The sequence below is a fragment of the Haliaeetus albicilla genome, chromosome 22 (assembly GCF_947461875.1).
Source record: "Haliaeetus albicilla chromosome 22, bHalAlb1.1, whole genome shotgun sequence".
NCBI classification, from domain to species: domain Eukaryota; kingdom Metazoa; phylum Chordata; class Aves; order Accipitriformes; family Accipitridae; genus Haliaeetus; species Haliaeetus albicilla.
Genome location: NC_091504.1, coordinates 14,172,077 through 14,197,031, shown reverse-complemented (window position 1 = coordinate 14,197,031; position 24,955 = coordinate 14,172,077).

The window sequence follows — 24,955 nt, the reverse complement described above, 5'->3', positions numbered from 1 at the left end:
GAGTCTTTCTTACTTTTCTTGGTGGTGTCTGTCTGTCCCTTACATTTACTGTCTATCAGATTTCCTTCGCACCTTTGTTTGATAGACAGAAACCCACAGGTAAAACAAAACCAAGCAACCAAACAAGAAGAATGCCTGGCTGCTCAGTGTTGTAAGACACAGCCTTCCTGCACTGCAGGCTCTGCTGAGAGGCCCGCAGTGACACTTGCAGGTTTGGAAGAAGCTGGAATCACAAAGTCAAGATGAGTCAAGATTCTGTAAACTATTCTTAGATTTGAAGATGACAAAAAAGCCTGTACATAACTGTTTTGTCTTGTAACCTGCCACGTAAAATAGTTGAAGTAGTTTGTTCAGAATCTCTGACTTTTCCTTCCATTACTATTATGTGTATCTAGGTCCCTTACTCTCATTTTTTCCTCTGGTTTCTTTTGTAGAAAGCTAATGATTTGCTTGACCAATACTGTTCCAAATAACTTCAAAAGTTGCCAGGAACTAGACAATCCATCTCCAGCTTCCTTATATGTATTCCCACAGGAGTGTATTTCAGTCTGTACTGCTAAGCTCAGAAACCCATAAGTCAATATGTTCCTGCCAAATGCCCCAAGAGAGGGGATTAAAATGCCAGAAAAAAAGAATAATATTGGGCTATTTCCTTCCATTTAAAGAGTTAGCTTGAATACATTTTCAAAATTTCCTTTGTAACCAGGAAGATTGGAAGAATACATTGAAAATAATGAAAACTGAGATTCTTGTCTTTCCAAGAGCTTGGACTTAAAGAAAAGACTATATAACAGAAAGCTTGAGACAGTAGCAAGAGACCACAATATTAAATTGATCGTTTAAATGCTAAACTAAATTTTCCCAAAGATCCTCATCTTCAATCAAATGTGACTAAGTTGTTCTCAATTTCAGTGTCAGGCATTGGTATGTAACTACTACAAGGAATTTCAAGGCTCAGTGAATTTCTGTTCAGGATAATATTTTATTAACTATACTCTTACATAGGGAAATCAGGAAACCTTTTCTAGCAGTGCCTAAAACCCCTTGAGTTAAGCCTCAGTCAACTTTAAGGTTTTCCTCCTTAGAGAACAAGCCTATATTAGGAGTTATTGGACAAACTGTCGAAAACAGACTTGAGGAAACACCAGAACAGCAAATCAGACTCACACTTAAGCCTTCCTCTTAACTGGATCTGGCAGCAGTATTTACAGGCTGCTCATTCTGTGAAATAAGGTTAATAGTTAACTTCAGGCAGATTTGAGCCTAGCCCATAGTTGGAGGATAACCTTGCTGAAGAAAAAAAAAGAATTGCAACAAATCCATAAATAGTGCTTGGCCGTTTTGTTGATAGGGCATGAGTAGGCTAGTCTGGTGATACAGGCCTCTGTCTTTGAAGGCATTTGACCCAAGTGTAGAGTGAATGACTGCAAATGAGGTAGCAAACAGCTCTGTGTCACTACTAGGCTGATAAGCGATGGAATTGGTTCATTGCTGATTTGTTTCAGTCACATTTCCATGGATTGTGATCAAAAGTCTCACTCAAATCTATGTAAGGATCTGTTGGCAAGGTCTGATAACTTCTAGAAATGCAATTCATTTGTTCCTTAGGCTGTTCCTTTTCTTTGCATTAGTTCCCATCTCTGCAGACTTGTATGTTCCTGGCAGAAACACTTTTGTTCCAGTGCAGACAGGTTGTGTTCCCTGGAATAAGTCGACTTTTTTCCTTGCGAATAATTTTGCATGTGTCAGAAAGGTGAGAAAAGCGGCATCCTTGCCTGTTCTGTTTTTAAATAAAACAGTGGGTGTCACACTTTTGGAAGATTAACAGCAAGATTGTGAAAGCTTCTCACATTCTGGTAGCTGTCAAGATTAAATTTGCTAGTCTCTTTTTTAAAATGTGTGAATACAGATGGCTTTATAGTGGAAATAGCACCTCCTGCTTGACATTAGCTGTGTACGGCAGGGTTTGGTGCAGTTCCTGCATTTGTGCCCAGCAGCCCCACAGTATTACATTGCTGCCACAAAACATTAACAGTTCACATGTTCAGGGTGTGTTAAAACCAAACACTTACACTCACTTCTTCTAAGCTAGCAGTGCAGTGGACTGTGTTGAGCCAGGCACATCCTGTGTTGACGCTAAAAATTGGCAGAGCAGTGAGTTTTGGCACCACCTGGACAATACTTGGACTTTGCATTCAATCTCTCTTTTCCGTGTGCATCAGCATGTGGTTCTACCATAATTAGTCAACCCTAGAATTAGACAGAATCCTGGTTTTGCAGCCAAATTGATGGATTCAAACCTACGAATGGGATTTTTTTTAGAATCCCCTTTCCTATTGTATTAGATAACTATTGATTGTGTATGTAGTTTTAGGGATTTGAATTTTTTCTTCTCCTTTCCTCCAAACCTATCCTTTCATTTCAGCAAAAACAAATCTACGTTTGTATTCTGATTACATAATACATAGCCTAGTAAAAATAAACAACGCCACCTGTCTCTGTCTACATAACAGCAGCCAGAAACCGTGGCCCACACTCTTATATTAGCTGATTTACTGTACTGAAAAGGCAAATTGGTAGGTGGAAGTCATGTGAGAGTCTTCCAGTGAAGACCATGTTTAAAGTTAGCTGGTATAAACCTGTTTTTTCTTTGGGTTTTTTTTTCTTTTTCCCTTTCCTTAGACAGAACCTTTGCTATGACTTTATGAGGCTAAGGTGATGGTGCCCATGCAAACAGCAGAAAGGATTCAAAGCTTGTCTAACTGAGGAGCAGTGGGTTTTTTACTTGCTCAGTTTTGCATCTTCCAGGTCACTGCTTGTAGGAGTTTTGTTCAGGTAAAGATATTGTGACATGATGCTTCTTCAGATGGCATGTGCAGTGCTCTACAAATCCGAACTGTAGATTGAAAGCTTGGAGCTATGTTTAAGTAAAGGTACAGCAAAGAGATTCCTTAGCAGCATGGAAGAGTCAACGTTAAACACTTACCTCCCCCCTGCTATGCAGCAAGCCATCCTATCCTGGTATACATAGAAACTTTTGAGCAATTCACCTGTTTAAGCCTTTCAGGACATAAGAAGTAAAGATGGCAGAAGACATGTTTATGATGTCAAGCAGAGACACTCATGTATTAGATTTACCTAGGTTCTGAGCTTGTGAAGCATGGTGGACTTCAGGTCGGGAAGCCATTTACACACAGTAACACAGGCATGCTGTCAGCCCAGCACGCTCAGAACTGGCTGGAAGCCCTGGAGCATGAGAAGAGCTAGTGTACCATTGCCTGCACCTGGGTGCGGAGCAATGCCCGGGGCAGATGGGGACCTGGAAGAATGCTTGGTGAGGGCACAAGTGTTTTGTGAGACTGTTGTATTTGAGGTAATATGTAGTTTCACTACATGTTGTATGCTCCCCTAAGTGCTGTTGTTTCTGTTTCATAGTGGAAGGCAGGAGGGAAACGAAGTGAGGATTATAGATTGTATGATTATATACTATTATAGCTTACAAAGCCATAAAATAGATGCTACACAGTTCCAGTGATAATTATCACTTACTTATATTTCTTTATAGCACATTTATCAAATGGTGCAATTGAGCTTTTCTTGGTACAACTGAGCTCTTTTGTAGAAGTCTTGATTCTGCTCTGTTCCACTCTTTTCAGGGCAGACTAAACATATTCCTGTGTTAAATGTGTTTTTTTTCCCCCTCTTTAATATCTCAGTAAGTTCTGAAGTGACTTAATCATACCAATGAATCTAAGCAGTTTTCATTCTTCGTAAATACATTTCCCCCTCCTCCCAGTGTTTACTTAGCCTTTCCCTTTTAATAGGCAGAGAAGAGCCTATAAAAAAAGAGAAAGAGCTGTAATTAGGACACCAAATTACTCGATACACTTAACAGCAGAATCAGAGATCAAGAACTTGGCACCTTAAGTCCATCTTGGCTCAGCTTTTTTGGTTGTTACTGAATCCGCTTAGGGCACAGTTTTAAAATTGGATCAGCAGCCCTATTATTATAAATGGAAACTTTTGTTAGGCTCTTTGATTGAGGGTCCCCCACAAAGACCCCATCTCTTCTGGAAAATACCCTATACGGTACCTCCATTTTCTGCTGTTGATGTGTTCCTTATGAACAGTTTAGTATGTGAGCTAAAAGAATCACATGTACCATACTAATGCAGAGATTACTACACGTATACAATGAGTGAATTAAGGGCAAAGAATCAGTGCAAAAGGAGACTACAAAGAGGTAACAACACAGTGTGAAATAGTGAAGGTGTAGAAACACTGCTGCAGCATTATGTTATTTGAAGTAGCTTCATAGTTTGCGGACAAGTCTGGTATCTGCTGTCTCAGCGGAAGGATCTGTGCATTCCCTGCCATATGGACTGGCTGCCAGAGCAAGATCTAATTGAGAGCATGTATGCTCTAATCCTGCAGACATCTTGCCCTGTTGTTCAGGATGTGATAGATGTGGAGAAGTGAGATGCTGAGAAGCCCTCAGTCACATTATGTATATACCTGCAGCTGCAGATGAGTAACCATCTATCTGACAAATTAATTGGCCTGGAAGACCAAAATATTTAAGTACTATTGAAAATGCTATTATGTAGAATGAATAAAAATAGCTTATCCTTCTTTGAATGGCAAAGTCAAGGAATGCTTGCGAGGCTAGATTAGGAATTTCCCAGTCTTTGCACAACATGATTCTGTTCTTTTGAGTAAATATTAAAATTGATGCATTGACAGAAATTGTATCAGCAGTCCACTACCTATTTTCGGAAAATAGTTATATTCAAAACTATACTTAGCATTTGAAGAGTTTTGCCAGCATTGCTTTGGAAAGTTGTGGTTGCAGCCATTGGTATCATTCCTGTGATTCCTTTAGCTCACATACTGAACTGTTCATAAGGAACACATCAACTGTTTCAGTGCAATTCATGTTGAATGTGGTCTTGCAAAGAAGAGAAATTTGCCAGCTGAGACTGCATTCATTTCTTGTGTTCCAACTACAGTTTCTGACATCAGGACAAACTGCACAGAGACTTTTTGTAGCAGTCCAAATTACTCAATAAAACACATACACAAAAGTGTAAGCTTCCCAAAGCATATCCTTTTAGTGGTATTTTCAAGGCAGACCAGAGAACATCAGTCTGGAAATGGGGCATATTTAGAAGGCTTTCTGAAAGTTAAATTACTAGTGATATTACCAAGGCTTCTAAATGGGATCTACTCCCTGCAGTAAGAAATAGCTATGAGGAAGGTTAATATGACCAGAGAGACATTTTTGGACTGAACAGACCCTGCAACAAACAGCAAGAAAATCTTTTTGGCAAAATAACGGAATTTTTTACTCAGTGCTATTTTTTTAACTTGTCGCTTTTATGCAAGCTAATGAGACAATATTACCTATATAGCTATAAGTTTTTCTTCTGTTTCCTATACTTAGTGCTCAGTGTTTGGAAACTATCGGATCTGTACTGAAGAGACACAGGTGTTGCTGCATGCCTAATTACAGGGTTTTTTCTGCCCTATTCCTTCACTCCCCTCCATAGCACAACCCTTTACAGGACAAATCAATTTGCAGTTATGGTAAACATCTCTTCATCTTGTGTGGATATTGTGTAAATGAAGATAAAGGAAACTTTTTTCAATCTATGAAATTGTAACTATAAGAATACTTATCTGTTCATTCATCCGCTTCAGATTTTGTTCAGGGATGGGTTTTGTGCCTTTGTTAGGAAAATTAACATTTATATTAATTAACCTTCTTTTCTATGAGACATTCATAACATATAACAGATGAGATAAAGTTCTGTCTCTCTAATACACTGAAAAAAAAACTTCTTGAAGATACCTGTAGCCAAACAATACTTAACCAAATGTGTCTTGTGATTGTGGATATTTTTCCAAACTGAGTTAGAATGAGATGTCTTTCTCTGCTGCTGCATTTCTTTTTGTGTATAAAGTCTTAATAAAATACACAGTTCTTCTGGGAGAGCTTATATTTTAATGCCAGATGAATTATTTATGCACCAGCACTTACAGAAATGGAATTGCCATATGTTAATATACTGAAGAGGAACGAATACTGGCTTTTAAACTTACACACAGAGGGATGCAGGAAAACAACAAATGGTGCAGCCTGTAAATGTTACTCTGTCTGAGATTAGACATTTACTATATTTTTGTAGCTTCTGTTAAAACAGTTCAGCTGCTGTGTGATTCACTTTAGTTCTTGAAGCAGAAACACAGAATTTACTTTAAGTTCATTAAATGTTTTAATTTGCCCAGCTGAAAGACTAATACAATTAATCAACTATATATCTGTAAAGATGTTTTTCCTTTAAGTGTGACTAGAGGCAAAACTGTGAGAAGGGTTTTTAGAAGAAAATGTTCCATTATGTGTGTAGAAATAAAATTAAATGCATACACAAGCCTTTGAATTAGGCAGAGAACTGATCATGGTATAATACAATTATATAATGTCAGTGAAGTTGGAGTAAGAGTCCTGAAAAATATGGGCATGGCATAGGCAAGTATTAAGACAGATGATTGTGTTTAGCTACACATATAGACAGAGCCTGCAGTTTCCTTATTGCAGTAAGGTCACAGTCCTTACTTGAATTTACTGAGTTACAGGTTTTCATACCTGAAAGTCCCATTTTAAAAGTGCTTTTATTTGTAATTCAGAATGGTTGTGGGGTATATAAATTACGGATATAAACAGAAGATCTGTGTATGTTATGTGACAAAAGACATGTCCTGAAGTACCATTTCAAATGTTTGTAATAATCTTTACTATCAATGAGTCTTTTATAAAGAGGACTTCACCAGAACATGAACCTGTAGAAACGCAGAGTGTGCCATTATCTTCAGAAACTGGGTCAGGGCATGGGCGCTTAATTCCCCATTCTGCCCCTGTGTGAACTTGCACACAATCACTGAAGTATTTAATTACCCCAAAGAGATTTAGGTGCCTAACTGCCACTAAGTCCCATGGGGACTTAGTTTCTGTGCCTTAGTCTGAAAAATGAAACTAATAGTTTCTCCTCACAGCATGAAAGACTGTGTACAATGTGACCCATGCAAATACAGATGATGACTGGGTTTTTTACATAATATAGCTTAACACTAGATTCCCAGATGCCACGTCCCGTAACAGCAAGTTTGCCTCTACTTTGTGTTGAGTGTTAGAGGTGTCCAAGCTTCTCTGTGGGAAGCTTTAGCTCTGTGCTGCTGCAGGAACTTTAAATAACTCAGCTATTTTCAGCTACCTCTGCATTTCACCACTGTCTGGAGTCATGACACATCCAGGAATGAAGAGGTTCGAAAAGAGAACCTATGATATATAGGACTAAGTGTAGTGGAGTTGCCTTTGAGATCCACCAGTACCATGATCTGGGAACTGTAAGAGTTAAATCACTTATCAGATGTGAGATACATCTGCTGGTTTTGTAAATCTATTTTCAAAACAAACTAAGTCATGTCTGCAACAGTGACAAGCTCTTGGTCATAATTATTAGGTGAAATTAAGCTACAGGATATACTAGCACTCTTTATGACCCTTCATGTATTCTGGGCAACTAGCAATTTGTTGCTGTGCTTATTTATGGCTTAAATTCTTTTTTGGCTTCCTTTCCAGCCCTTCACTCGGACTATTGCCTATACTTGCCTGGAGGTAGCCATTTGCTTGGATACCTTTTCAGAAAACAAACATGGGAAAAAGATGCGAATGTGAATGCTACAGGTAGCAGGAAGTCCAAACTCCAGTGAAAAGGACAATTAAGGAAAGCCAGGCATGACTGGATCTAGAGGGGAATCTTGCCTCCATTTTTGCTATTTGAGTGCATTTAATGTTTTTGTGCTTGTCACCAGAAAAATACCTGGATTTTTATGTACTGCCTACATGGATTTATATCAAAATTAGTTAGACTCCATTTGGATGTAAAAAGGGACAGCTATATCAATTCCATGCTGATTGTTGTCACTCTTAAAACATTTAGCATATCTTTAAAACTCAGATAATAAATGCAAAGCAAATAGTTGGATGTCATGTTTTTCAAAGAAACATTGAAAGGAAGACAGGAATTCTGTTGGTACACATAGATTAATTAAAAAGTTGCATGGATTATAACTTTTACAATTCCATCATTTTGCATTTAAAAACTCGTGATTTTTTAACACTTGTGGTCAGTCAGCAATCTTGAGTCTCCTTCTATAATCTGGCTATAGTGACTGTTACAGCATGCACTTTGTTTTGACTTTAATGGGAGAAGCCTGCAATGTCCATGTTAAAGGTTCTGGGTTGATTCCTGCTGACCTCTCCATAGGCATGCAAGATTCGTTATATATGGAAATTATTTACAGTCTTTCTGCTTTATTGAATGTTCTAGGTCTTAAATTTCTACCTAAAAATAGGTTGCAGCAGCACAATCTGTGGAGGTACTTTTAATCACTTGTAGACAGAGATTACCATAACACTTTCCTTTTTTTTTTTTTTTAATGTGCTAAATTTAAAGTAGTTTTAGCTAATTGGCAACCTGGCTTTTTAACAAGAGTTTAAGAAAATTTTAATCAAACTATCTTGTTCTGATGAATTGTTAATCTCTCTAGCCTACACAGAAAATATAATTACTACAGAATCTCTAAACTGATTTTTCTGGGAAATGGGGCTGCCTGGATATTCTTTACTATAGCAAGTGTTTAAATGCATAATGAATATCTCTTTATATTTATATATCAAGTGCTAGTTTGTCCAGACTTTCATTTTGCTAAATTAAGCAAATAAGCTAATCACTGCTATATGTGACTAAACATGGAGAGGTTCAAAAGCAGTAGCTTAAATCATGAGAAATATGTGTATTTTTTTTTGTTTGGAGTAAGAATGAGACTGATGCCATGGTTGTCTGATGTATGAAGAATGAATTATAACTATGTGGGAAGGAAGTCAGACTTTTCCACAGTTATAAATTAGACTTGCCAAATGCATAAATAATTCTTCGTATGCATATTATTAATTAATAGATAATGCTATTTTCTAGTGCTTCTATTAGATATGTCACATGCCAGCTAGGTTTCTGTTTACTGACGCCATAACAAAAACAGCATTCTAACAGAAACTTCAAACATAGGTTTACTAACTCAAGCCTCAGATTCAGGTGATAGTGTACAACACTCAGTACAGTATTATTGCACTCATTCACATGAATGAAATGGCTTGCTGACACGAACCTACAGAAACCAACCCTCTTAATTTTTGGAGTTGCTGAGCTCTTTCAGCTCCCCAGGCAGCCACTTAGATCTCCAGGTGCTCAGATCTTCTAGAAATCCACCCCACTGCAATATAACTCTAAACTGCAACACATCCCTGTTCTGCATGACATCGGACACAGATTCCAGTTACTTGACCTCAGTTAGAAACATACGCATAAAATCATCCCAGCCATTGCCACTTTTTACCTCTTGAAAGCAAGTTATTTTTCTTCTCCATTTCTAACACAGAACATAAAAACAACACTGAACCTCTCGCATGCTACTAAGAAGACTGAAAGAGAATGATTAAATCGATGGAAGGTAATTGGCTCCACAGGAAATGTATGCCTTGATTTCTGCAATATGACAGGCCTGAATGCTTGCAGAATTAGGAAAGCAAATACTCACATAAACAGGGAAGAAATTCAAAATTAAGATCAGTATTTTGTGGAGGGGAGGGAAATACAACTTATTATTTTATTTTCACCACAGTTGTTCAAAGACAATGGAAACACAAAGAATCTGTGAAATTTGTATATTTCTGAAATGTGCAATAGGATTCAAAATGAATAGTGTCAGATCGCTATCATGGGGAATGAACTTGTGTGCTGCTGTGCCTAACAGATATGGTAGACTGCTGACATCAAAAGAAGAAACACAGTAAAAACATAGCACTTATGTGCTGTATGAAAAATGATTAATTTACGACTCAGCAGCTTTGAACTTCCTGACTCTCTTTGAACTGTCAGTTTTCAAAATGCTTTCCAGAGTGCTGCTTTTATTTCAGCTATCTTCTCTGCACTGAACACTGAGTGTAGAAGTGCTTTGACTTTTCTCTGAAACATGCCTCTGATGGGAGGTGTGGGGACAAAAGAGAAGTAGAACTGTTCTAAAGGGTCTGTACCAGCTAGGGAAATGCCAAAAGGGCACTTCAGACAGTTCTGCAACCTTTTCATCCTGACAAGCCCAAGAGGAAAAGCCGTTTCAGGAACCTTAAATTAAAACTTTTCTGTCTATCCTTCTCTTCATGTGAATAATTGTTTCTTTTCACTGCTAACCACTAGCCTGCAGTTGCCTGCACAGCCAGTCCAAATTAAGTGCATATTTCATAAGCACCTTCTTTTCTCAGATTAATTACTTTGTAGTATACAAATTCTTGGAGCAGGGACTATATTAACAGCATAAATCATACAATGGTTAGCATGCTGCAGTACTGATCCGGTCAAAGTCACTTCACATTAACTTTTTACACACACTATACCTAATACTTGAGATATCAAAGTTAATTCCCTTATAATACTTATAATCCTAAGTATTTTTTTTCTCCACTTAAATAGCTAAAATTACTTGTTGAAATTGAAACTTAAAACCTGAATATAATTTCTCTAAAAAACAATGGATTTCTCTGTATTTTGCATTCTCCTCTAGGTGCTTTTGTAAAATATATGTTTGTAGCTTACAAACTGTTCATTTGTGACTGCCTTTACCACTTTTAATTTATATTATTTTTAGGGGAAACCTGGGACTGTCTAAGTTTGGACTAATACTCTGTTTGGCTCCAGATACATACCCAATTAATTTCACTAGCAGTAACTCCCCTGAGTAGTTGTGCTGAATTTCATAGTTAATATGCACAATCAAGGACATTCATATTCTTTAAGTGTTATTTATGTTGTATGTAGAAAATAATTAAATGTTTGGTTTTTTTTAAAGTTGGTGCTTACATTTTTTCCATCTACAGCTTGTCTGGAAATTTCACAGAAAAGGTATAAAGTTCTCGGAATTTATACTTCCTACAAGAAAGGTACTGTGTGATTTCTTCTTCGGATGCCTGCCATGAAATATATGTTTAAAATTTAACATAACTTAAGAGGTCCCAAAATCTACATGCAGTTCCCCTGGGAAAGTCTTACTAAGACCATGGTATGTTTTGCATATGCAGTGAATTTTCTTTTCCTCACTGTTGATGCACACTGAGAAGACTATTTACAGAGAGTCACACACCGATACCTCACATATATCTACCAGACAGTATCACAAACAAATGGGGATCCGCTTTCAGTATGACACTCTTGAAGAGAGAGGTTATAAAAGGGATATTTCAGACCATGACATTCATTTACACTTCAGTTTCCTTTTATAAAATCCCTCATTTTGATTTATAACCATGTGTATTTCCAAACTCCTGTAGCAAAACCTAGGAAGTTTCTCTCTGCTGCTTTCCTGAAGAAAGAAATAGAGCTACACTGATACTGTAATCACTTCAAAAAGAGGAAAAGCTAGCTAGTGCTGGTGCTGTAGCTTTCTATTGAATTGTACCTATGGCCACATAGTTCCACTGTATTTAATAAAATTGTAATGAGAAACAGTGCCAACCAGCTTTGCTCATTTGGACTTTCCTGCCATCATTTTGCTGTCTCCTCCCAAGGGAATAGGGGATTAAATGATGAACAAAGGCTCTTGATGAATATAACACACTTTAATCTCTTGAAACAGAAATATTAATTACTAATACATTTCATGCTCGCATGCAGGTGGTTTTATAAATACACTATAAGCCAATGTCTGGCTTGCCTGATCACCATGCCCCAAGTATAAACATTTTGAAAATAAAGTGACAAGCACTAAGCTTATAAAAACTTTAGTCTGTATCCTGGACTTGAAAGCATGCTTTAAAAAGCTCCTAAGAGCTGAAGTATAGAGGGACCATACATTCATTTAAATAGCAGTTGAGTGTTAGTTCAACCACATCAACACTGATTAGGTTGTTAATAGTATTTTTAAACATGCTTGGCCATGGATATGAGATCTTTTTGAGTTTTGAACCAGAGAAAGAAGTTTGGGGTAGCAGTTTGTGGTTCCTGGGCTTCCAAAGTGTACTGGTTAGATCAGCCAGTTATATGAACTGGAATTCCTTCTTCTCCATATCAGCATTGAGGAGAGCCTTTCTAGAAGTGCTGGTATCACTTTGAACAGTCTCCTGAGGCAGAGATGTAACTTGGTTGCTTTCCCTTCAGATTTTATATATATATATATAACTAGCATAGTTTCAACTGACCAAAAAAAAAAAAAAAAAAAAAGAAAAAGAAATGGGCAAAGGCTGACAATCCTGATTGGTAACTTTCTTTCTAGATTTACTGAGTCATGAAGGTTGGGAAGATAGAGAACTATCAAGGATTTGTATTTAAGCAAGTTGTGTTCAGTGGGTACTGATAATCTCCTGTGTAGGGAACTTGTTGGAAAAGAAATTGCTGCTGAAATCACCTTGCTTAATGGACACTCTGCAAAATGCTAAACTGTGTGAAATAAGTCTCCCTAAGGGGCTACAGTTGAGAATGATTGCAGCAAGGTAAAAACCAAAACCATCTGAATTTAGTTTTCCATTCATTCTTTCATCAGGCAGAAGAGTTTCTTCCTTATGCCCTGCTCCGAATGATACTCACCTTAGCCTGACTCTCAGGGTGCAGTGGCACTGGCTGAGGATGAAGGGAATCATATGGTGAGGGAACTGCTCATTTATGTCTGTTCTCATGCTCAAAGAAAGAATACATGTTGTCCTAAAGCAGAAAGCAGTAGATCATCCTGAAAGCAGCTGTTTGTAGATTAATGTTTGTTAGATAGAAGTTTGTAGATTATTTTTAATCCCAGTAGGACCGCATCACCATCTAATTTGACATCTTTTATAGCACAGCCTTATACAACACAATACCACAAAACACTTCCAATAAGCTTAGGATCTCTTAATGTCTAGACCTAAGGAGTTTTACTTAAAATTGTTTTCCTTGACAACTCAAGTGTGAAATATTTATCATCCTTACCTATAATATGTCTCTACCCTTATCATTCCTTTTACATAATAAGGACTTTTCCAATGTGAGCTATTGGCTAATTTGTCAAATTCCCATTGACTGAGAAACAATGTAAAAGGAGGGAAGGAAATTCTTCAAAGGCTTGCAGAGATTTCACTTTCATTCATTACACAAGAAAGGAACTGGCGTCAGGGACTACAGTCTGCTGTTAACATCAGTGGCTGGTAGTATTTGAGGGGGTGGAGGGGCTGAAGTAAAAGGTATTCTTTATTTAACATAGAGATACACTCCTTGTCAACATGCACACTCACCTTTCCAAGCTTCTAGGAGAAACAAAATGCATGCTGGTGGCAGTTTTTCTCATTGACTGTCCTTCATTTTTTTGTTTTTTGAAAGACCCATACAGTTCTTGCCTAAATAGGCAGTCTGTGACATTAATGAGAATATATGTGGTTCTGAAATGTGGCTAAATGTATGGTATTAGATACATAGCATTCAGTATCCTGCTTCTGTGTGAGGCTTTTCTTGTTGTTTTGCAGTCTGAGGCCTCCTTTTCAGGACAATGTATTTGAATAACCTAGTCCAGATAGTGGAACGATGCAGAGAGACTATCTTTCATGTGATGACAAGCAAAATAATTTTTTTCTCACTGTTTGATATCTACTACATAACAAAAGGACATATTTTAGAAAATTTGTAATGCATGGACTTGGTTTAGATTGAATGTATTTTCAGATGAAAGCAGTAGAATAGTAGGGCAGCTTCTAATGTCAGTTAAAATACTATTTATTTCCAGTTTCCCAGGCATTGAAGCAACAGGCACAGCACTGGTTAGTCTGTTGTAACAAAGGGACTATAGCTTGCAGATTGCTGGGTCAGCTGGCTTGCAAGTCGGCACAGGGAGCCAGCAAGCAGGCTGCACCATGGGGATGTCCCAGAGCCCCAGACCTCAAGAAGAATACATGTCCCTGGCATCATAGCAGACTAACTGAAAGTCCAAAGAACAGTTTATGTTAATTTTGGTGGCAGGTCAGAGAGAGATATTGTCATTGTCATGCAACTGTAAACTTCATTCATTTACAGATTTGGTGCTTCAAGTACAGAAATTTCTGCTTATTTGGTTTCAGGGTAAAAAACTGCTGTAACAAATATTTTAAACCTTGTACTATAAATGTAGAGAAAGAAATATTGGGTGAGAAGTTTGAAATGGGAAGTATGAAGTGAGGCTTTCATTTTAGCAGCATCTCTTAATGATCTCGTAATATCCCATTTTAACAATGTTTTCCTTTAGCTAGAAAAAAAGATTTACAGGTTTTCTAAATAAAGCCTGCTCTTTGCCATGTTTTAAGATGCCATTAAAGAAGAAAATAATTGTCCTTTTATGTGGGAGAAAAAAATTTCTTGAGATGGACTGCTTTTCTGGAGATGAAACATATGTGAAAAGCAGAGCAAAGACTGAAAACATAGTTTGTTTCTGCTGTGTTTATGAGGGTTAGGCTTTTTATATTTGAAACTTGCACTTTGCCTGCGGCACAATTTTGCCTGGCTAAGCTAGACCATGAAATGTAAAAATAAAGCAATAGGAAAATGGCATATTAGAGTTGGACAGAATAGGGATACAAATTCTGCATTTCAGATGGTGTTTGGAGTATGGCCAAAGCTGATAGAGGGGAAAATTTTATATGAAGCCTCCTACAGGGATTAGTCCCTAAAAAAAAAAAAAAAAAAAGCCCTCTAGATTAAATTGTCAAGGATCTGTGTCATGGAGGACACCCATGTCCAGAAACAATGGGGAAGAATCTGTGTTGATACATTTTGCTCCTTTTAATACATTTGTTCCCAGAAGGTGTACAGATCCCTGTAGCAGCATAAAATAATGTTTCTTCTTCTGAATAGCTCAGCAAAACCCCCCAATGATTGGAATAGTACTTTCTTTTCTTATTTTATTTTCACTTCAGGTGTGGCTTCCAGATTTTTTGAAGCCTTGATGCTTGGCCTGGATTTCTCTTTCTTGCTTTATGAGATCTCAGCAAAGTTCTTTGGAGGTAGCAGTAGACTTTGTTATTGTTGTTGTCTTATTTACTTAAGACATCTCAATTCTGTCTGATGCTGTACAAAACTTCTTGTAAGAAGCCAGATTGGCAACTTAACGTACAGGCAGCTACACAACCAAACCCACAGGGTTTCTCAGTACCAGGCAGGTGGACCTGGAAGCCTCAAGCACTCTCACTTAGTCAAATTTCCATAATTTGTGGATTTTGCAAGGTCTTTACTTCTTTTTTAGCCTACTAGTAAAGCAAGTTGATGCACAGACTTTTCTCTATATCATTTTGGGTTCCATAAAATGATTTGTTATTATTAGGGCATCCTCAGTCACGTGTAAATGTAACAGACAATCAGTGGGTTTAAATTTTTGCTAGATAGAATGCTGAAGTTTGAAGACTAATTGCCCTTCAGGCAGCAGGATGCAATGTTGGCTCTTTCTGGAAAGCCTCCTTCACTTGCAGTTTGTCCTGAGCTCTGTTTACACTTCCTTTAATGCATGGTGAGGGCTCAGGAACCCAACCACTTTGCCAATACAGTGCTGAATGTCTCACACTGTTCCTAACACACAGAAAGTCCTCTCTTCTACCTCAGGGAATAATGATCTGTTGCATGGGGATACTGGGGAGACTGGTTAATGGTTGGAAAAAAACACTTCTGAAGATATAGAGAACAACATTTCATTTACTAGCTTTTTCCTTTCCACTTATTTTTTCGTGCCTGTTCCATCCTAATTTGATATTACTTTCCTTTTCACTCCTCTTTTTCACGGCTTGTTTTTCCCTCTCTATAAACCTGATACTGTTTCAATGCCATCTTAAAGACCTCTGCTTTTGTAACTCACCTGTGAACTAATGTGGAATTGGGTTAAGATAAAATTTGTGCTATATTCATAAGTAATACCAAGAAAAGAAGACTGTACTCCCTGAGTCTGAAGTATATTTTTATAGGTAGGTGAGTTATAAAACCTCTAAAATAGGAGGTTATTAGAATAGAAATGCTGACATAAATGTGACTGGAATGACCTGACTGGAAGGAACTGAACTTGAAGTTCTCTGAAAATAAGAAGGATTTTAAGTATTGCTACAATAACACAATATTGGTATTTTCATTTTAAATGTTAGAAGTTGAGCGGCTGGATTTACTTGGTTTTCTCTAGACTGTTCTGTACTCGGCTCTGCTAAGTCTCTTAACCCTAGACTGCCTGCAATGAGCCAAGGCTGCCTCGATAATTGCATGCCTAAATGGGCACTGGGAAGAGACTACATAGCATTAAATTCAGCACACAAGCTGCTGATTCTTAAATTAAAGGAAGCAGTTCTATTATCTATCAAGTGAAGAAATTCACATGCAAAACCAGAAAAATTGCTGTCTGCCAGCTTCTCTAAAGAGAGAATGCACTCACCAACCTATATCCCTGTATATTTCTGCAGCCGGTACCTTTTGAGGATAGCATGGCAGCCCTAACCATTCATCTTGTATTTTGGCACTAATCAGACTAACTGGTATCACTTTTTATCCCAAGGTTGTGCAGAAGCTGGTTGTATAGTTTCATTTGTTGTATAATTACATTTAAACAGGCTATTTATTTTAAGGAAATACCAAGGCCCTCATCTTATATATGCATTGGTAACTACATAGAGCAGTGGATGTAACTAGGTTAAAAATAGTAGTTGTCTTATGATGTTTCCAGAAACCTTTAAGGTGTCTGTTCTGTGTTGGATCAACAGTGTGCAGTGAGCCAGACAATCTCATGCCCCTGTGATTGTAGTCCAATGTCTGATTCTGCACTTGCAAGGAACTGCTCAAACAGGCATTCAGTTAATGTCAAAGAAATTGATAATAGTGTGAGGATTTTCATATTCAGAGCACCCTTTTGAAGAAGGGCCTAAAATATTGCTGCTGGCAGAAAGGGAGATACACTGACAATTCCTAAGGAAGGATTAGTATTCCCTTTCCTGTATATGTGAGTCAGCTTTAGCTTACTTGCCCTTCTATTCTTTAGTGTTTGCTTTTGCATTTTCATTGATGTTGAGCCCTCTGTGGGCAGAGACAGTGACTAAATTCTTCCCAAGGCTCTGAAGTGGGATACTGCAGTTGAAGGATGATAATTCAGTGAATGGCTGCACAATTCAGCCAGACAAGGGGCTATGCGGATGTACTGTGGCAGTATTGTATGATACCCTAGAATATCAGAGCCCTCCACAATGAACAGAGCTGTTTTTTTCAGTCCTTTATTGGTGATGCAAATATCCTAGTGGTTTTGATGGCTGTCAGATCTTATTTCCTATTCACAGAAAAATTAACTATGCCAAAATGATTCAGCTCACTAAGGTAACGTAAGCTGCAAGAGTTTCAAATGACTAGACTGACAATCAATGGAAGGGACTGTTCAAGGAGAGGCATTTTCATCCTTTATATGCTGTAATAAGTTGTCAAGGCTCAAACCTTTTTTCCTTTTTTTTTAAAAAAGCTAGATGTTAAGAAAAATGAGTACTTGCTAGCACAGGATGTGAAAGCTAACCATTTTAAAAAGTGAAAAACAAACCTCTTCATTGTTAAATTCAACAGACAGACAGTGACTCTGCTTATTAGCTAGGATGATGACATACATTTTTCACTGCAGGCTGCTGACAAGCAATCCTGCTGCCTCCCCCACTCAGGTTATACTTGCTTTGCGGGATGCTAGCAGCAATCATTGCTCATCGCACTGCTGCCTTCCTTTTTGGCCAATATGAGCTTTGGAATCTCACCACTATTTCTAGCGATGGTTAAATGTCCTGTCTCACATGGAGCTGATTTCTAGTGCCCTTTGACCTGCGAGAGCTTTCCATGGGCAGCAGTGTGCTGAGGTGCCAGCCTAAGGAGAGCTTTGTGAGGGGAAATCTTGGTGGTTTTGTGTTTTGTGATGGAATTCTGAATAATGTGACAGCACTTTGTACAGATGGGTAAGAATGGGGCATTTCAGCTCCTTCTTTTTCAGTGGAGAGGTAATGGTTGAAAAATGGAACATGTGTCTGAAAGGAAATAGTCGGGATAAAGCTGTGTCGTGTTCACTATTTTTAAGTGGTAAGTGGGGGCTAACAATGTCATCTCTGTAAGTCAAGAAGGCAGTTTTCTCATTCTTTCTTCTCACTCTTGTTCTCCTTTGCCCAAACCCTTCTGATGGTCCAGCCTTCCACATCTTCCTGCTTTAATCTCTAATACCCCTCTAGTAACCTAATCATGAGAAGAATTCATTGTATTCTTGGTTCCCTGCCACATAAACATCTGCAATTGCCACCTTCTAATCATTTTGTGGTACTAGGTCATTCTGTGTATGAAAGGCAAGAAAGATTTTCTTGACAATCACTGGCTGAGCTATATGATTGAGGCATTCCTATGGTTACTGTGCTGTGGCCCTACTTTAGCTACCATCTTCCACTGTCCAGGTGTAAATGGTCACCCAGACCCTTGCAATGTCAAGTGTTTAGTCTTGCAGAAGAACAAAATAAAAAATAATGTCATAAAAAACTTGAGAAGGGAGAGAAACTTATTAGCAATAACTGCCTCCTCTCTAAGCCAAGCAATGGGAAAGTGGCGTCATTCACTTGTGGCACTGTGCACATAGTGATATTTTCAGAATGATTATTAAGAGCACAAGGTGTGAGCAGTTTTCATGCAGCTACATTCAGAGTCACACAGACAGTTTATTTTGAACTGGTATAGAGGAAAATGTTGCAGGATTGGCTTCAAGTTGAGATCAAATGGACAATGCAAATTAGTGCCTTTTAGCCAGGGATCTCAGCAGCTGCAGAACTGGCTGCCCATACAGCATCCTGTTACTGTGAAGGATACAAGTCCTTCACTTAGGAGGATATTGAAGGTAACTAAATTATAATCAAAAAGAAGCACTGCATTGCAGTGGGCATTAATTCCCATACTTGTCAATAATGTCAGCAAAGAATGTGTAGAATAAATAGACAAAGAGACTAAATTGACAAAGAGACTAAATTACACTCCTGAGGCTGGTCTCAATGGAGACAGTTGAGAGTTCTTGTGCAAATGCAGGGTTTGTAATACTTGTGTACTTGTTCAGTGTGTGGATAGCCCCTAGGTCTGTCAATATATATTCACCTTTCTTGTGATAACCTTATCTCTGTTATTCCAGTAAAATGAATTCAGCTTCTGTTCACTTGTGTAAATGGTAGAAATCAAGACACCTGTCACAATAGTTAAAAAACTTTGTTTATAAATATGTGCAAATGGGAAGCATCTAAGAGGCAACAGAACTGCAGAAAATGAAGATGGGTCTATAGTCTGTCACTGGCTGAGTGAATAGACAATAAGAAGTGACTATAAAGACAAATTTCATTCTACAACATATACAAAAGTATCATAGATCAAACAGAGGAGGTGGTTCCTTTACTCAATAACAGACATACAATCAGAATCATTCAGGTCGTAAGGCAGCTTGGAAGGTGTCTAGTTCAACCCACCTCCGAAAGCAGGTCTTATTTCAAGATTAGAGCAGATTGTCCAGTTGAGTTTTGAATACCTTCCAGACTGGAGATTGCACAGCCTCAGTTAGCAATGTGTTCCAGTGTTTCACCCTCACTGAGAAGAATTCTGTTTAATGATTTAACAGAATTTTCCTTGCTGCAACTTGCAACTGTTGATTCTTGTGCATCTGTTGTTTTCAGCCACTCTGACAGTTGCATGAAGTGTTTTACCTCAGCAGCATGTCAGAGCTCCATACCTAGCTCTGTGCAAGCAAGCAGCCTATCTCCAGTTAGTATATCCACTGCAAAACCTTAATTTTTGATTAATCTTTCTCACTATGATCCTTCAGAAGAATGCAGAACAGCAAGGAATAATGGACTCAATCGGTTTCCAGAAGGCTGCTAATTCATTTCAAAGAGTGGGTATTGCAGTTATTATTTTGACAGGTGTTTCCTTGTTTTGTCCTATTAGACTAACCATTTGATTGCTGATTTTAAAAGATTCTCACATTAATAATGTGCTGACAACCTCAAGGGAGGAAGCAAGAATCATGCTTTTTCTTCCTTTGTACAGGAAATAAGTCAAGGTTGAAACGCTGGCAGATCAATATGGCACATGTTCTGTCTGTAAATACTGCTGCTTATTACTCTGCCTCCTTTGCATGCACGTGTGAAAGGCCCCAGCAAGTCACATGTATACAAACACTAATGTCAATAACTCTGCATTTATTACTAAGCATTTAACTGATTGGCTCCCTCTTTGGAACTGAAATATACATTTATGTGCATAATTTGCAGGTTTGACCAAAAGAGTTCAAACACCATCAACTGTTTCTAGACTTAGTTGTAAAGGCAAAAGGAGAAACTCATTTGAGATTCTGTTCAAAATCAGGTCTTGTTTAATCCAATATTAATTTCTTCTGTACCAAGAGGTAATAACAGGGTTATTCTGTCCCGCGGAATAGTGATCAAAAGTTGCACACATGGCTTTTTTCATTATTCTCTTTCCCAATAGTCTGAGGTTTACTGATTTTCTTAGCTTAGAGGAAGTTCTTATGACTGGGAAAAATAATGAGAAAACAGTCATAGTGTTATGAAGGCTACAAAAGCTTTAAGTGGCATGAAATGGATTTTATGCTTTTGTTTGCACTTGACAAGTACTTTAGCTGGTCTTATTACAGCACAGTTTTTTGTTTCATAATTATATCTGTATTATGTACTTAAGGCTTTAATTACATACAGGATTATTGGAACTGGTTGAATTGTTTCTGTAAAGATGTTGAGCAAAAATATTGGGTTTTGAATTAAAAAGGCAGTTTTTGTTTAGATGGAAAAAAAGATTATTTTTGAAAACAGATAAAGTGTATCAGGAAACTGTTTCTGAAAATGAACAAGTCTTTTCTGGGGGGAGAAAGAGAATATGACTGTCCCCAGCTGGTACACACTCACCAACCAATAGTACCAGTGCTTGTGATTTACTGGTTTTCTGGTGGCTTCAAAAGGTTCAGACATGAATCCCAGGTGCTGTACAGGCAAACTCATGGCTGCCCTCAACTTCTTATTGAAGTCAGGAGACAGCAGAGTATGACCAGGAAAGAAAGATCAACCTAACAGGCAGTGATCTGAATGCAATAGCTGCAACTATATAGATTGATTGGCTGTTTTTTAAAGACACGTGGTAGAATTTTAAGTAAATGTTCAACAATATTCCATTGCAGAATTTTGTATGAATCCTTCCTGTTTATGAGGAACAAAAGAAAGGAAAACACCAGGCTGCAGAGGTGAACAGTGAAGCTTGCTGAACAACTGAATATTTACAATCAGCAGGTCAGGGGTAGGAGCATATAATTTGAGAATATGAGTTGAAAATGAGGTAGGGGTAGATTAGGAAAGGTTTTGGAGAATGAAGATCCAACGCAGGTAGGGAACCAGAAAAGGATCTTTGAAGCAGTTTTTGACTGAATAGATTAAAAACTACCAGAGTAAAAATTGTTGTTGAATGAAGTCAGTAGTACGAAGAGGCTGAAGTAGCAGTTTTAATGATACCCCTAATGTATTAAGGGAAAGATAGAAGTAAAGAAAAACTCAGTAAATAAACCAGGAAAAGTCCAGAATGTAATAAGACCACTGGGCATGGGAGGTTTTCATAGTGCTTGCATGCAAGGGGCCAGGCAAAGAAAGTAGGAGAAATGAAAACATTTGGACTGAGGTGATTTCAATGTCATGGGTTTAACAGGAGAAGCTGAATAAATAGTCAGATGAACTGCACATCAGTATAGCTCAGAGAAACTGTGGAAGCTCCTATAGCAACAAAATAACCGCTAGAAGCAATTTAAAATGAAATTGATTGCACAGAAAAAAAATCAATGTGCACAAGTCAGTCCAGAGAACGGGTGAGTTGTTAGAGGGAAAAATCTACACATTCCTCTAGACCTCATTAATCAGTTTCATTCTTTTATCAATACACATAAAATATTATGCAGTTTCCTCTGGGTCTGTAACAGTGCTTGCTGAAGGGAATAAAGGCAGCATCTGGGCTTGAATGTCCAAGCAGTAGTGGTGGTGTATGGGGAGTATTGAGGAAAACTTGTTTACCAGCATTTCATCTCCCTTTCCATTACCTTTTTTTCCCCAGGAGGTAAGTCAATTTAAGCTTGACCTTTCTTCTCAGTGGCTAGTGCCAGCCAGTCCACCACAGGGGTGGGAGTGCTTTGATAATTTTCTGCTGAATAATGGCCAGCGATATGATTGATTTAACATGTATCCAAATTAGTTACTCTTAGCAAAAAAGAAAGAATGACCAATACAAAAGCATTCACTGCCAACAACTATCATTTTCTCTTTAAAGCCAGAAGAACTTCCTCTGGAATTGATATTCATTAATGCCTTATTTCTTTTTGCTGAGCCAACTGGATTCAGTTTGTCATGATCAAAGCTCTCTGGTGTAAAAGAGAATGAAAAATGAGTATAGAAAAGCAAACAAACACTATTTCTTTCCACAAAACTGCTCTATGTATCTCTTTTGTTTAATGTATCCTTCAGAAATGCTTATATGTTTTTTTCATTTCCCTATGTAGGCTTTTTATAGTGAAGGATTTTTCTGTCCTTACTAAAATAACAGCAAAAATTTTTTTTAAAAAAAGGCAAGTCTTCAGGTGGACCTGATTTGCCCTAGGAAAAGCAGCAGCTTTGCAATTTGTACACCATTGTCAGAAAGGCAGAAATTTTTAGAAGTATGAAATTATGAGCAGGAAAGTCTTGGCTAGAAAAACACCCAGAGTATCTGCGTGTTATTTCTGGTCTGAGTCTTCTAAGAACTTAGGATTTCTCTGGACACTTTTTCTACACCGAAGTATGGTAATGAGAGGTTTAATGCTGCATTATCGTAATTAATTCTGTTCACAAAAGTCCACAAAAGCAAAATGTTATCAAGAAGATGCAAGGCTGGATTAACTAGATTAGATACTATTTAAATCCACTTGAAAAACTGCTGCCAAGAACAAGTACTCTGGAAGTTCAAAAGTTTTAGTTAACACTAGCTAACTTTACTCCTCTATTTTTCCCGTGGCATCTATGTAACAGTTAAGCAAAAATAAAAGTGGCAAGACAGGTAATTTCCATGTTTATTTGATGAAGAAAATACTGTGACTCTTGTGAAGTGCCTGTTTTTACCAAAGCAAACAGGAGATAACAAGAATTTCCTCATAATGCAAATCTTCATACCATGTGTGTGTGAGCCAGTATTAATTACAGACAGGTTTCTTCAACACTTGTTAGTAATACGCTTTTCAATTCAGCTAAGCTGTAAGCCATATTGTGGCTTTAGCAAAGCCAGCGGAATGATGCCAAGGATGAATCTGGCTTCACTTAAGAAGCCCTCAAAGAACAATGTGTCTGGATCTGCTAAGGTGACCAGTCTTTAATGGATATTAATCAGTTGATGGCTGAATCTTCATGAACATACTTTAAATGACATAATCAATGGTAGGTATGAGTAGATAGGTGGAAAGAAGACTGGAGGTAAAAGACGTAATGTTTGTTATTTATGTACAAGGGGCTCATGATTAGGCATTGCTCTGTTCTGACTGCACAGGGAGTCTGAGTCTCAGCAGTACAGTAATGGCCAGTTGGTCCTCTAACATGCAGTTAGGAGAAATAGTTAAATACGCTGGTAAGAGAGAAGGGAGATGACTTGGAGAATATTAGATTTCCTCAGGAATTAAAAAGTAAGAGGCAACAAAGTTTGCTTCTGGGATCTAAACCATGACCTTTGAAAGCATTCAATTCAACTAAAAAATGCAGGACTGTGTTAGCAGGGGGGAAAGATAGTTGCTCTCAGCATATTGTTGCTAGAATATTGTAATCCTTCCTTGAGGCCTGAAATAAAAGTGAAGGTAGGTCACTTCTCTTCATTTGAATGAGTATTAGTTTGCACATTATCCAATCAAATTATTCTTTTATCAAACATTTCCAGAAAGTATGACCTAAATGGGGCTTGTTCACAAATAACTGTCAAAAAAATGACTTTTGATGCATCCATGAGATGTTTTAACTTGACCCTCTTATAGGTGTGGCAAATGGCAAGAAACATGGTTCTCTTCTGTCAGAGGCATAGCTATTGGCTCTTGGCTAACACTTAGGCAGAACAAGTTTTCTGATTCTGTCCCTAACACAGTCTGTACATGACCATCCATGGGTTTAGTTTAAATCAGGTTGTCCATCAGTGTTCCCCTTTCCTGGAGTTATCATGAGGTGTTAATAAACCAATGTGTTTATTTACATAGCAATTAGAAATGTGCAAAGTGCTCTATTAAAAATATACTAGCATGTTTATTTTCAAACTTTCAGATAAGTAGAAAGTATAGGTTTACTGATTTTTTCTTGTCAATCCACTGACATAACAGAAGCATGAAATGTGAAAGGTGTATTCCTACTGCTTTATCAGTAATTTCAATAAACATGTGCCTGATATTCCTTCTGTATATCCAGAATGCCTTGAAACTGAAATGCTGACTTTATAGGCATCATAAGGAGACATGCTTTTAAGACCACATAATGCAAGATGTGAATTATCTAAATTATTCTGAGCTTCAAAACACTCTTATTCCTTAATGACCAGCAGATCTGAATAAACGCATTATATTGATCAGCTCTTTGTTATTATAATCCTGCCTGCAGGAATTAAAACCCAGGGTGATTAGAGGAAAAATATCATCCAAATGGTTATGAAGATAGTAGTTCAGTCCTTGGTGGACTGGATTTATATTTGTAAAATATTCTGCTTTAGAATGCATCATTTTATTTGTTTTTAAGCCAATTAAATTTCAGTTTTGTTAGACTGCTTGGTGTGAGAATGGAACTGGATTGGACTTG